This window comes from Bombina bombina, chromosome 1 (genome assembly GCF_027579735.1).
Source record: "Bombina bombina isolate aBomBom1 chromosome 1, aBomBom1.pri, whole genome shotgun sequence".
Classification (NCBI taxonomy): Eukaryota; Metazoa; Chordata; class Amphibia; order Anura; family Bombinatoridae; genus Bombina; species Bombina bombina.
The window spans coordinates 1,507,194,880-1,507,209,805 of NC_069499.1; the positions used below are offsets into that span (position 1 = coordinate 1,507,194,880).

The following is a 14,926-nucleotide window of genomic DNA, read 5'->3' on the forward strand; positions in this document are numbered from 1 at the left end:
TTCGAGACCTTCTTGTTCAAGGTCCGTTCGAACATCCGAATCTGGTCTCACTCCAGCTGACTGCTTGGAGATTGAACGCTTGATCTTATCGAAGCGAGGGTTCTCAGATTCTGTTATCGATACTCTTGTTCAGGCCAGAAAGCCTGTAACTAGAAAGATTTACCACAAAATTTGGAAAAAATATATCTGTTGGTGTGAATCTAAAGGATTCCCTTGGGACAAGGTTAAGATTCCTAAGATTCTATCCTTCCTTCAAGAAGGATTGGAAAAAGGATTATCTGCAAGTTCCCTGAAGGGACAGATTTCTGCCTTGTCTGTGTTACTTCACAAAAAGCTGGCAGCTGTGCCAGATGTTCAAGCCTTTGTTCAGGCTCTGGTTAGAATCAAGCCTGTTTACAAACCTTTGACTCCTCCTTGGAGTCTCAACTTAGTTCTTTCAGTTCTTCAGGGGGTTCCGTTTGAACCCTTACATTCCGTTGATATTAAGTTATTATCTTGGAAAGTTTTGTTTTTGGTTGCAATTTCTTCTGCCAGAAGAGTTTCAGAATTATCTGCTCTGCAGTGTTCTCCTCCTTATCTGGTGTTCCATGCAGATAAGGTGGTTTTACGTACTAAACCTGGTTTTCTTCCAAAAGTTGTTTCTAACAAAAACATTAACCAGGAGATTATCGTACCTTCTCTGTGTCCGAAACCAGTTTCAAAGAAGGAACGTTTGTTGCACAATTTGGATGTTGTTCGCGCTCTAAAATTCTATTTAGACGCTACAAAGGATTTTAGACAAACATCTTCCTTGTTTGTTGTTTATTCCGGTAAAAGGAGAGGTCAAAAAGCAACTTCTACCTCTCTCTCTTTTTGGATTAAAAGCATCATCAGATTGGCTTACGAGACTGCCGGACGGCAGCCTCCCGAAAGAATCACAGCTCATTCCACTAGGGCTGTGGCTTCCACATGGGCCTTCAAGAACGAGGCTTCTGTTGATCAGATATGTAGGGCAGCGACTTGGTCTTCACTGCACACTTTTACCAAATTTTACAAGTTTGATACTTTTGCTTCTTCTGAGGCTATTTTTGGGAGAAAGGTTTTGCAAGCCGTGGTGCCTTCCATCTAGGTGACCTGATTTGCTCCCTCCCATCATCCGTGTCCTAAAGCTTTGGTATTGGTTCCCACAAGTAAGGATGACGCCGTGGACCGGACACACCTATGTTGGAGAAAACAGAATTTATGTTTACCTGATAAATTACTTTCTCCAACGGTGTGTCCGGTCCACGGCCCGCCCTGGTTTTTTAATCAGGTCTGATAATTTATTTTCTTTAACTACAGTCACCACGGTATCATATGGTTTCTCCTATGCAAATATTCCTCCTTAACGTCGGTCGAATGACTGGGGTAGGCGGAGCCTAGGAGGGATCATGTGACCAGCTTTGCTGGGCTCTTTGCCATTTCCTGTTGGGGAAGAGAATATCCCACAAGTAAGGATGACGCCGTGGACCGGACACACCGTTGGAGAAAGTAATTTATCAGGTAAACATAAATTCTGTTTTTTTACTTTCCTAAAATGATGATGGTCCACAGTCCTCCATGGGTAATGGCAATAACCCATATCAGAGCTAAAAATACATCCCACCTCTCTATTATTGTTCTTGGAGATGGTTGAGAATATAGGCTGTTCCAGCTACTTGCTTATGGATTATAAACTGGGAGCTCAGACCTATGTGAGACTGAGTCTCTAGGGAGTATAATTTACAAAGAAAATAGAAGAGAAACTTCACAGCAGCTGAATGATACAGAGACACAGGAAATACCCTGTTATGTGCACAGCATTATGTGCACAGCATTTCCCTAACAGAACTTCAGGAATAACTACCCTCAGGCATTGCAGGGAATCATCCCTATCCTCCCCCTGAGGGACTCGGATATTTCCTACTGCAATTCTCTGTGGTACTCGATACGCAGCACACATATAGCCCAGAGGCTATTTGTAGGTACTCTGACACAGGTACAGCATAGCCAGGGGACTTAACCTGCTCTCCTCTTGACACAATTTTTTTCTCCCTATCAGGACCCTACAAATGATATTATCATTGGGAATGCTATCAGGGAAGCCTCTGAACCTACGCAGCACACATATAGCCCAGAGGCTATTTGTAGGTACTCTGACACAGGTACAGCATAGCCAGGGGACTTAACCTGCTCTCCTCTTGACACAATTTTTTTCTCCCTATCAGGACCCTACAAATGATATTATCATTGGGAATTCTATCAGGGAAGCCTCTGAACCTTTACAGCCTTCTGGCAGCTCTAAGGGCAATTTTGGTGGTAGTTTTAAAATTTTGGTGCATGGCTCTTTAAGACGACCGGCATTTGCTTAGTGCAATATATGGTTTGATAAAGGAGGCTCTGTTTAGAATGGGGACCAATGTTTGATAGTTTTTATGGGGTTTATGCTTGTGCATCTTTAATTTAAAAAGTACCAAAAGTGTTTTTACATTTTAACTTAGCCACCGGCTCTGCTCCCGGTGTAGCTCTGCCCCCTCAGTGTTCTCTCTCAATATGGAGCCTTTGTAACTAGATTCTCTACTTCAATTGGGAACAGTTTTAAACCTATTTCTCCAACATAGGTGTGTCCGGTCCACGGCGTCATCCTTACTTGTGGGATATTCTCTTCCCCAACAGGAAATGGCAAAGAGCCCAGCAAAGCTGGTCACATGATCCCTCCTAGGCTCCGCCTACCCCAGTCATTCTCTTTGCCGTTGTACAGGCAACATCTCCACGGAGATGGCTTAGAGTTTTTTAGTGTTTAACAACAAGGGTTCTCAGGTTCTGTTATTAATACTCTTGTTCAGGCCTGAAAGCCTGTAACCAGAAAAATTACCACATAATTTGGTATATCTGTTGGTGTGAATCTGCAGGATTCCCTTGGGACAAGGTTAAGATTCCTAAGAGTCTATCCTTCCTTCGAGAAGGATTGGAAAAAGGATTATCTGCAAGTTCCTTGATGGGACAGATTTCTGCCTTGTCTGTGTTACTTCACAAAAAGCTGGCAGCTGTGCCAGATGTTCTAGCCTTTGTTCAGGCTCTGGTTAGAATTAAGCCTGTTTACAAACCTTTGACTCCTCCTTGGAGTCTCAACCTAGTTCTTTCAGTTCTTCAGGGGGTTCCGTTTGAACCCTTACATTCCGTTGATATTAAGTTATTATCTTGGAAAGTTTTGTTTTGGTTGCAATTTCTTCTGCTAGAAGAGTTTCAGAATTATCTGCTCTGCAGTGTTCTTCTCCTTATCTGGAGTTCCATGCAGATAAGGTGGTTTTGCGTACTAAACCTGGTTTTCTTCCAAAAGTTGTTTCTAACAAAAACATTAACCAGGAGATAGTTGTGCCTTCTTTGTGTCCTAATCCAGTTTCAAAGAAGGAACGTTTGTTGCACAACTTGGATGTAGGTCGTGCTCTCAAATTTTACTTAGCAGCTACTAAGGATTTCAGACAAACTTTGTCTCTGTTTGTTGTTTATTCTGGTAAAAGGAGAGGTCAAAAAGCAACTTCTACCTCTCTCTCCTTCTGGATTAAAAGCATTATCCGATTGGCTTATGAGACTGCCGGACGGCAGCCTCCTGAAAGAATCACAGCTCACTCCACTAGGGCTGTGGCTTCCACATGGGCCTTCAAGAACGAGGCTTCTGTTGATCAGATATGTAAGGCAGCGACTTGGTCTTCACTGCACACTTTTTCTAAATTTTACAAATTTGATACTTTTGCTTCTTCTGAGGCTATTTTTGGGAGAAAGGTTTTGCAAGCCGTGGTGCCTTCCATTTAGGTGACCTGATTTGCTCCCTCCCTTCATCCGTGTCCTAAAGCTTTGGTATTGGTTCCCACAAGTAAGGATGACGCCGTGGACCGGACACACCTATGTTGGAGAAAACAGAATTTATGTTTACCTGATAAATTACTTTCTCCAACGGTGTGTCCGGTCCACGGCCCGCCCTGGTTTTTTTAATCAGGTCTGATAATTTATTTTCTTTAACTACAGTCACCACGGTAACATATGGTTTCTCCTATGCAAATATTCCTCCTTAACGTCGGTCGAATGACTGGGGTAGGCGGAGCCTAGGAGGGATCATGTGACCAGCTTTGCTGGGCTCTTTGCCATTTCCTGTTGGGGAAGAGAATATCCCACAAGTAAGGATGACGCCGTGGACCGGACACACCGTTGGAGAAAGTAATTTATCAGGTAAACATAAATTCTGTTTTCCAGTGCGTGTGCCTGAGAGTCCCAGGAAGGGGGTGAGTACCTATAAAGGAGCTGCCAGGGGGTAATCAAGGGCTATAAAATATATATATATAGGGGCTGTTGTGTTTGAGGGAGTGTAAACTTAGTGAAGAGGGCTCTCTACCAGGTATTGTCTGTACTAATACTTAAAGGGGCAGTAAACCTAGAAAATGTTATTTCTCCTGTTAAGTGTAGTCAGTCCACGGGTCATCCATTACTTATGGGATTATATCTCCTCCCTAACAGGAAGTGCAAGAGGATCACCCAAGCAGAGCTGCTATATAGCTCCTCCCCTCTACGTCATACCCAGTCATTCTCTTGCACCTAACTAATAGATAGGATGTGTGAGAGGACTGTGGTGGTTAAACTTAGTTTTTTATTTCTTCAATCAAAAGTTTGTTATTTTAAACGGCACCGGAGTGTGTTGTTTTTTCTCAGGCAGCTTTAGAAGAAGAATCTACCTGAGTTTGTCTATGATCTTAGCGGTCGTAACTAAGATCCACTTGCTGTTCTCGGCCATTCTGAGGAGTGAGGTAACTTCAGAACAGGGGATAGCAGGCAGGGTTCAACTGCAAGGAGGTATGTTGCAGTATATTATTTTCTAAGGAATGGAATTGACTGAGAAAATACTGCTAATACCGATGTAATGTAAGTGCAGCCTTAAATGCAGTAGTAGCGACTGGTATCAGGCTGATATGTATGTATGTATACTCTGAGGTATTTCTGGGGAATGGAATTTCACTAAGAAAATACTGTCTATATTTAAGTAATATTTGAGCCTACACTGCAGTGAAAGCGACTAGCAGCAGGCTTATTAATAACATTTCATAATTTCATTTTTAAAACGTTTACTGGCATGTTAATAGTTTTTTCTGAGGTACTTGGTGATAAAACTTTATGGGCATGATTTTTACCACATGGCTGTCGTTTGTTTCTGAATAAAATCAGTTTACTGAGCTTCCCCACTGTTGTAATATGAGTGGGAGGGGCCTATTTTAGCGCTTTATTGCGCAGTAAAAATTTAGTCACAGTCTTCCTATTTCTTCCTCCATGATCCAGGACGTCTCTACAGAGCTCAGGGGTCTCCAAAACTAGTTTTGAGGGAGGTAATCACTCACAGCAGACCTGTGATAGTGTGTTTTGACTGTGATAAAAACGTTAATATTAAATTGTTATCCGTTTTTTGGGTATTAAGGAGTTAATCATCCATTTGCTGGGGGGTGCATTCCTTTGCTAACTTAATACATTTACTGTGAAAAATTGGTTGCTATAACTATTTTGTTTCATTGTTATTTCAACTGTGACAGTTTTTTGTGCTTCTTAAAGGCACAGTAGCGTTTTTTATATTGCTTGTAAATTTATTTAGAAAAGTATTTCCAAGCTTGCTAGTCTCATTGCTAGTTTGTTTAAACATGTCTGACACAGATGAATCTCTTTGTTCACTATGTTTAAAGGCCAATGTGGAGCCCAATAGAAATTTGTGTACTAATTGCATTGATGCTACTTTAAATAAAAGCCAATCTGCACATGTAAAGAAATTATCACCAGACAACGAGGGGGAAGTTATGCCGACTAATTCTCCTCACGTGTCAGTACCTTCGCCTCCCGCTCAGGAGGTGCGTGATATTGTGGCGCCAAGTACATCAGGGCGGCCCATACAAATCACTTTGCAAGACATGGCTAATGTTATGACTGAAGTACTATCTAAATTGCCAGAATTTAGGGGTAAACGCGATCACTCTGGGGTAAGAACAGAGTGCGCTGATAATAATAGAGCCATGTCTGATACTGCGTCACAATTTGCAGAACATGAGGACGGAGAGCTTCATTCTGTGGGTGACGGATCTGATCCAAGTAAACTGGACTCAGACATTTCAAATTTTACATTTAAGCTTGAGAACCTCCGTGTATTACTAGGGGAGGTATTAGCGGCTCTGAATGATTGTAACACGGTTGCAATTCCAGAGAAAGTATGTTGGCTGGATAAATATTTTGCGGTACCGGCATGTACTGACGTTTTTCCTATACCTAAAAGGCTTACAGAAATTGTTAACAAGGAGTGGGATAGACCCGGTGTGCCTTTTTCACCCCCTCCTATATTTAGAAAAATGTTTCCAATAGACGCCACCACACGGGACTTATGGCAGACGGTCCCTAAGGTGGAGGGAGCAGTTTCTACTCTGGCTAAGCGCACCACTATCCCGGTGGAGGATAGCTGTGCTTTTTCAGATCCAATGGATAAAAAGTTAGAGGGTTACCTTAAGAAAATGTTTGTTCAGCAAGGTTTTATATTACAACCCCTTGCATGCATTGCGCCTGTCACGGCTGCGGCGGCATTCTGGTTTGAGTCTCTGGAAGAGACCCTTAGCACAGCTCCATTGGATGAGATTATAGACAAGCTTAAAGTCCTTAAGCTAGCTAATTCATTTATTTCTGATGCCGTAGTTCACTTAACTAAACTCACGGCTAAGAACTCCGGATTCGCCATTCAAGCGCGTAGGGCGCTGTGGCTTAAATCCTGGTCAGCCGATGTGACTTCTAAATCTAAATTGCTTAACATTCCTTTCAAAGGGCAGACTTTATTCGGGCCCGGTTTGAAAGAAATTATCGCTGACATTACTGGAGGTAAGGGCCATGCCCTGCCTCAAGACAGGGCCAAACCAAGGGCTAAACAGTCTAATTTTCGTGCCTTTCGTAACTTCAAGGCAGGAGCAGCATCAACTTCCTCCGCTCCAAGACAGGAAGGAACTGTTGCTCGCTACAGACAGGGCTGGAAACCTAACCAGTCCTGGAACAAGGGCAAGCAGGCCAGAAAACCTGCTGCTTCCCCTAAGACAGCATGAAGTGAGGGCCCCCGATCCGGAAACGGATCTAGTGGGGGGCAGACTTTCTCTCTTCGCCCAGGCTTGGGCAAGAGATGTCCAGGATCCCTGGGTGTTAGAGATCATATCTCAGTGATATCTTCTGGACTTCAAAACTTCTCCTCCAAAAGGGAGATTTCATCTTTCAAGGTTGTCGGCAAACCAGATAAAGAAAGAGGCGTTTCTACGCTGTGTACAAGACCTTTTACTAATGGGAGTGATCCATCCAGTTCCGCGGTCGGAACACGGACAAGGGTTTTACTCAAATCTGTTTGTGGTTCCCAAAAAAGAGGGAACCTTCAGACCAATCTTGGACTTAAAGATCCTAAACAAATTCCTAAGAGTTCCATCGTTCAAAATGGAAACTATTCGGACCATCTTACCTATGATCCAAGAGGGTCAATACATGACCACAGTGGATTTAAAGGATGCCTACCTTCACATACCGATTCACAAGGATCATTACCGGTATCTAAGGTTTGCCTTCCTAAACAGGCATTACCAGTTTGTAGCTCTTCCCTTCGGGTTAGCTACAGCTCCAAGAATCTTTACAAAGGTTCTGGGCTCTCTTCTGGCGGTACTAAGACCGCGAGGAATAGCGGTAGCTCCGTACCTAGACGACATTCTGATACAAGCGTCAAGTTTCCAAACTGCCAAGTCTCATGCAGAGTTAGTTCTGGCATTTCTAAAGTCGCATGGGTGGAAGGTGAACGTAGAAAAGAGTTCTCTATTGCCACTCACAAGAGTTCCCTTCTTAGGGACTCTTATAGATTCTGTAGAAATGAAAATTTACCTGACAGAGGACAGGTTATCAAAACTTCTAAATGCTTGCCGTGTCCTTCATTCCATTCAACACCCGTCAGTGGCTCAATGCATGGAGGTAATCGGCTTAATGGTAGCGGCAATGGACATAGTACCTTTTGCACGCCTGCATCTCAGACCGCTGCAATTGTGCATGCTAAGTCAGTGGAATGGGGATTACTCAGATTTGTCCCCTATGCTAAATCTGGATCAAGAGACCAGAGATTCTCTTCTATGGTGGCTTTCTCGGCCACATCTGTCCAGGGGGATGCCCTTCAGCAGGCCAGATTGGACGATTGTAACAACAGACGCCAGCCTGCTAGGTTGGGGCGCTGTCTGGAATTCCCTGAAGGCTCAGGGATCATGGACTCAGGAGGAGAGTCTCCTTCCAATAAACATTCTGGAATTAAGAGCAGTTTTAAATGCTCTTCTGGCTTGGCCTCAGTTAGCAACTCTGAGGTTCATCAGGTTTCAGTCGGACAACATCACGACTGTGGCTTACATCAACCATCAGGGAGGGACAAGGAGTTCCCTAGCGATGATGGAAGTCTCAAAGATAATTCGCTGGGCAAAGTCTCACTCTTGCCACCTGTCAGCGATCCACATCCCAGGCGTGGAGAACTGGGAGGCGGATTTCCTAAGTCGCCAGACTTTTCATCCGGGGGAGTGGGAACTTCATCCGGAGGTGTTTGCCCAACTGCTTCATCATTGGGGCAAACCAGACCTGGATCTCATGGCGTCTCGCCAGAACGCCAAGCTTCCTTGTTACGGATCCAGGTCCAGGGACCCGGGAGCGGTACTGATAGATGCTCTGACAGCACCTTGGGTTTTCAACATGGCTTATGTGTTTCCACCCTTCCCGATGCTTCCTCGATTGATTGCCAGGATCAAACAGGAGAGAGCATCGACGATTCTAATAGCGCCTGTGTGGCCACGCAGGACCTGGTATGCAGATCTAGTGGACATGTCGTCCTGTCCACCATGGTCTCTGCCTCTGAGACAGGACCTTCTGATTCAGGGTCCTTTCAAACATCCAAATCTCATTTCTCTGAGGCTGACTGCATGGAGATTGAACGCTTGATTCTATCAAAGCGGGGATTCTCGGAGTCAGTGATTGATACCTTAATACAGGCTAGGAAACCTGTTACCAGGAAAATTTACCATAAAATATGGCGTAAATACTTATATTGGTGCGAATCCAAGAGTTACTCATCGTGTAAGGTTAGGATTCCTAGGATATTGTCTTTTCTACAAGAAGGTTTAGAAAAGGGCTTATCTGCTAGTTCGTTAAAGGGACAGATCTTAGCTCTGTCTATCCTTTTACACAAACGTCTGTCAGAAGTTCCAGACGTTCAGGCTTTTTGTCAGGCTTTGGCTAGGATTAAGCCTGTGTTTAAAACTGTTGCTCCGCCGTGGAGCTTAAACTTAGTTCTTAACGTTCTGCAAGGTGTTCCGTTTGAACCCCTTCATTCCATTGATATCAAGCTGTTATCTTGGAAAGTTCTGTTTTTAATGGCTATTTCCTCGGCTCGAAGAGTCTCTGAGTTATCGGCCTTACATTGTGATTCTCCTTATCTGATTTTTCATTCAGACAAGGTAGTTCTGCGTACTAAACCTGGGTTCTTACCTAAGGTAGTCACTAACAAGAATATCAATCAAGAGATTGTTGTTCCATCATTGTGCCCTAACCCTTCTTCAAAGAAGGAACGACTTCTGCACAATCTGGACGTCGTCCGTGCCCTGAAATTTTATTTGCAGGCAACTAAGGATTTTAGACAAACTTCTTCTCTGTTTGTCGTTTATTCTGGACAGAGGAGAGGTCAAAAAGCTTCGGCTACCTCTCTCTCTTTTTGGCTTCGTAGCATAATACGTTTAGCCTATGAGACTGCTGGACAGCAGCCTCCTGAAAGGATTACAGCTCTTTCTACTAGAGCTGTGGCTTCCACTTGGGCCTTTAAGAATGAGGCCTCTGTTGAACAGATTTGCAAGGCTGCAACTTGGTCTTCACTTCACACTTTTTCAAAATTTTACAAATTTGACACTTTTGCTTCTTCGGAGGCTGTTTTTGGGAGAAAGGTTCTACAGGCAGTGGTTCCTTCCGTGTAAAGATCCTGCCTGTCCCTCCCGTCATCCGTGTACTTTTAGCTTTGGTATTGGTATCCCATAAGTAATGGATGACCCGTGGACTGACTACACTTAACAGGAGAAAACATAATTTATGCTTACCTGATAAATTCCTTTCTCCTGTAGTGTAGTCAGTCCACGGCCCGCCCTGTTTTTTACGGCAGGTCTAAATTTTAAATTAAACTCCAGTCACCACTGCACCCTATAGTTACTCCTTTCTCGTTTGGTTTCGGTCGAATGACTGGGTATGACGTAGAGGGGAGGAGCTATATAGCAGCTCTGCTTGGGTGATCCTCTTGCACTTCCTGTTAGGGAGGAGATATAATCCCATAAGTAATGGATGACCCGTGGACTGACTACACTACAGGAGAAAGGAATTTATCAGGTAAGCATAAATTATGTTAAAATTCTGCACATAGTGCAGCATTATATAACATTATCTTAGCCAAACTGTATGCAACATAATATTGCCTCTGAAATCTGATTAAAAAAGAGGGTTTTTCAGACCGCCGCTCTTGCTCTACTGAGCAGGTCTGGTTTTCCCCCTGAGCGCATCTGGACAGCTGTCTAGTCACAGCCCGGCCCGATCGCGCCATTACAATCAATGCAGCTCGCTCCTGCTCTGTCTGATAGTGGGAGCGAGCTGCATTGAGTGTAATGGCGCGATCGGGCCGGGCTGTGACTAGACAGCTGCCCAAATGTGCTCAGTGGGAAAACCAGACCCGCTCAGTAGAGCAAGAGTGGTGGTCTGAAAAACCCTCTTTTCTCCAACATAGGTGTGTCCGGTCCACGGCGTCATCCTTACTTGTGGGACATCCTCCCCCCCAACAGGAAATGGCAAAGAGCCCAGCAAAGCTGGTCACATGATCCCTCCTAGGCTCCGCCTTCCCCAGTCATTCTCTTTGCTGTTGTACAGGCAACATCTCCACGGAGATGGCTTAGAGTTTTTTGGTGTTTAACTGTAGTTTTTATTCTTCAATCAAGAGTTTGTTATTTTAAAATAGTGCTGGTATGTACTATTTACTCTGAAACAGAAAAGTGATGAAGATTTCTGTTTGTAAGAGGAAAATGATTTTAGCAACCGTTACTAAAATCGATGGCTGTTTCCACACAGGACTGTTGAGAGGAATTAACTTCAGTTGGGGGAAACAGTGAGCAGACTTTTGCTGCTTGAGGTATGACACATTTCTAACAAGACGATGTAATGCTGGAAGCTGTCATTTTCCCTATGGGATCCGGTAAACCATTTTTATTACATAAGAATAAAGGGCTTCACAAGGGCTGTTAAGACTGGTAGACATTTTCTGGGCTAAAACGATTGATATATAAGCATTTTTAATACTTCATAGCTTTGAGGAATTATTTTATTCTTGGGAATTATGTAAAATAACCGGCAGGCACTGTATTGGACACCTTATTCTCTAGGGGCTTTCCCTAATCATAGGCAGAACCTCATTTTCGCGCCTCTATTGCGCACTTGTTTTTGGGAAGCATGACATGCAGATGCATGTGTGAGGAGCTCTGATACATAGAAAAGGCTTTCTGTAGGCGTCATTTGGTATCGTATTCCGCTTTGGGCTTGGTTGGGTCTCAGCAAAGCAGATACCAGGGACTGTATAGGGGTTAAATATAAAAACGGCTCCGGTTCCGTTATTTTAAGAGTTAAAGCTTTCAAATTTGGTGTGCAATACTTTTAAGGCTTTAAGACACTGTGGTGAAATTTTGGTGAATTTTGAACAATTCCTTCATACTTTTTCACATTTGCAGTAATAAAGTGTGTTCAGTTTAAAATTTAAAGTGACAGTAACGGTTTTATTTTAAAACGTTTTTTGTACTTTGTTATCAAGTTTATGCCTGTTTAACATGTCTGAACTACCAGATAGACTGTGTTCTGTATGTGGGGAAGCCAAGGTTCCTTCTCATTTAAATAGATGTGATTTATGTGACACAAAATTTAGAGAAAATGATGCCCAAGATGATTCCTCAAGTGAGGGGAGTAAGCATGGTACTGCATCATCCCCTCCTTCGTCTACGCCAGTCTTGCCCACACAGGAGGCCCCTAGTACATCTAGTGCGCCAATACTCCTTACTATGCAACAATTAACGGCTGTAATGGATAATTCTATCAAAAACATTTTAGCCAAAATGCCCACTTATCAGCGAAAGCGCGACTGCTCTGTTTCTTCTGTTAAGTGTGATCAGTCCACGGGTCATCATTACTTGTGGGATATTAACTGCTCCCCTACAGGAAGTGCAAGAGGATTCACCCAGCAGAGTTGCTATATAGCTCCTCCCCTCTACGTCACCCCCAGTCATTCTCTTGCACCCAACGACTAGATAGGATGTGTGAGAGGACTATGGTGATATATTTAGTTTTTATATCTTCAATCAAAAGTTTGTTATTTTATAATAGCACCGGAGTGTGTTATTCCTTCTCTGGTAGAATTTGAAGAAGAATCTACCTGAGTTTTTCTATGATTTTAGCCGGAGTAGTTAAGATCATATTGCTGTTTCTCGGCCATCTGAGGAGAGGTAACTTCAGATCAGGGGACAGCAGGCAGCTTAATCTGCAAAGAGGTATGTAGCAGTTTATTATTTTCTGACATGGAATTGATGAGAAAATCCTGCCATACCGTTATAATGTAAACTCAGCCTTAAATGCAGTAGATGTAGCTGATATCAGGCTGTCATGTATGTATATTTTACACTTCATTTTTCTGGGAAATGGTACTTCTCTGGCTTTTAAACTGTATACATAGACTTAACCTATTTTGCAGGGACTTGCAATAGGTTTTAAATGACAATTAATTATTGAGGTAAAACGTTTTTTTGCTGGCATGTAAAAACGTTTTTTTCTCTGAGGTACTGGGTGAAAAAATGTTTTGGGCACTTTTTTTCCACTTGGCAATAGTTTTGATTTAAATTAGAGCAGTTCACTGATCTCTCTCACTGTTATGTGTGTGGGGGAGGGGCCATTTTGGTGCTTTCACTATGCATCAGAAAAACTCAGTCAGAGGTTCATTTTCTTCCTGCATGATCCGGTTCATCTCTACAGAGTTCAGGGATCTCAAGAGTCTTTTTTGAGGGAAGTAATCATACAGCAGAGCTGTGCTGATTGTATTGACTGTGATATAAAAAACGTTTATTTGTGTATTTTTTTCTGCTGCCTGGGTTAGTTATCATTTGCTGAGGGGAACAATCCTTTGCTAAAACTGTATATTCTGACAAAGATTGATGCTATAACTTAATTATTTTATCTGTTATAATATTTTCTGTGCTTCTTAAAGGCACAGTTCGTTTTCATATTATTTGTAAACTACTTTGAAAAGTATTTCCAAGTTGCTGTTTATTTGCTAGTGTGTTAAACATGTCTGATTCAGAGGAATATCTCTGTGCTATATGTGTTAATGCCAAAGTGGAGCCCAATAGAAATTTATGTACTAAATGTATTGATGCTACTTTAAAAAATAGTCAATATGTACAAATTGAACATATTTCACCAAACAACGAGGGGAGAGTTATGCCGACTAACTCGCCTCACGTGTCAGTACCTGCATCTCCCGCTCAGGAGGTGCGTGATATTGTAGCGCCGAGTGCATCTGGGCGGCCATTACAAATCACATTACAAGATATGGCTACTGTTATGACTGAAGTTTTGGCTAAACTACCAGAACTAAGAGGTAAACGTGATCACTCTGGGATGAGAACAGAGTGCGCTGATAATGCAAGGGCCATGTCTGATACTGCGTCACAGTTTGCAGAACATGAAGACGGAGAGCTTCATTCTGTGGGTGACGGTTCTGATCCAAACAGACTGGACTCAGACATTTCAAATTTTAAATTTAAGCTTGAGAACCTCCGTGTGTTACTAGGGGAGGTATTAGCGGCTCTGAATGATTGTAACACAGTTGCAATCCCAGAAAAAATGTGTAGGTTGGATAAATATTTTGCGGTACCGACGAGTACTGACGTTTTTCCTATACCTAAGAGACTTACTGACATTGTTACTAAGGAGTGGGATAGACCCGGTGTGCCTTTCTCACCCCCTCCTATATTCAGAAAAATGTTTCCAATAGACGCCGCCACACGGGACTTATGGCAAATGGTCCCTAAGGTGGAGGGAGCAGTTTCTACTTTAGCTAAGCGTACCACTATCCCAGTGGAGGATAGCTGTGCTTTTTCAGATCCAATGGATAAAAAATTAGAGGGTTACCTTAAGAAAATGTTTGTTCAACAAGGGTTTATATTGCAACCTCTTGCATGTATTGCGCCTGTCACGGCTGCAGCAGCATTTTGGTTTGAGTCTCTGGAAGAGACACTTCAATCATCCACACTAGATGACATCACACACAAACTTAAATTCCTTAAGTTAGCTAATTCATTTATTTCAGATGCCGTAGTACATTTAACTAAACTTGCGGCTAAAAATTCAGGATTCGCCATTCAGGCACGCAGAGCTCTGTGGCTAAAATCCTGGTCAGCTGATGTTACGTCTAAATCTAAATTGCTTAATATTCCTTTCAAAGGGCAGACCTTATTCGGGCCCGGCTTGAAAGAGATTATTGATGACATTACAGGAGGTAAAGGTCATGCCCTGCCTCAGGACAAGGCCAAAGCCAAGGCTAGACAGTCCAATTTTCGTTCCTTTCGTAATTTCAAAGCAGGAGCAGCATCAACTTCCTCTGCACCAAAACAGGAAGGAGCTGTTGCTCGCTACAGACAAGGCTGTAAACCTAACCAGTCCTGGAACAGGGGCAAACAGGCCAGAAAACCTGCTGCTGCCCCTAAGACAGCATGAATTGAGGGCCCCCGATCCGGGACCGGATCTAGTGGGGGGCAGACTTTCCCTCTTCGCCCAGGCTTGGGCAAGAGATGTT

The 14,926-nt window shown here is 43.1% G+C and overlaps 1 protein-coding gene across 1 annotated transcript in view; it reads left to right on the forward strand.

The window, feature by feature from the left end:
- The window catches only part of BPTF (bromodomain PHD finger transcription factor), a 923,754-nt gene that overhangs the window by 482,126 nt on the left and 426,702 nt on the right, over positions 1-14,926 (forward strand). The gene's annotated exons all lie outside the window — the stretch shown is intronic.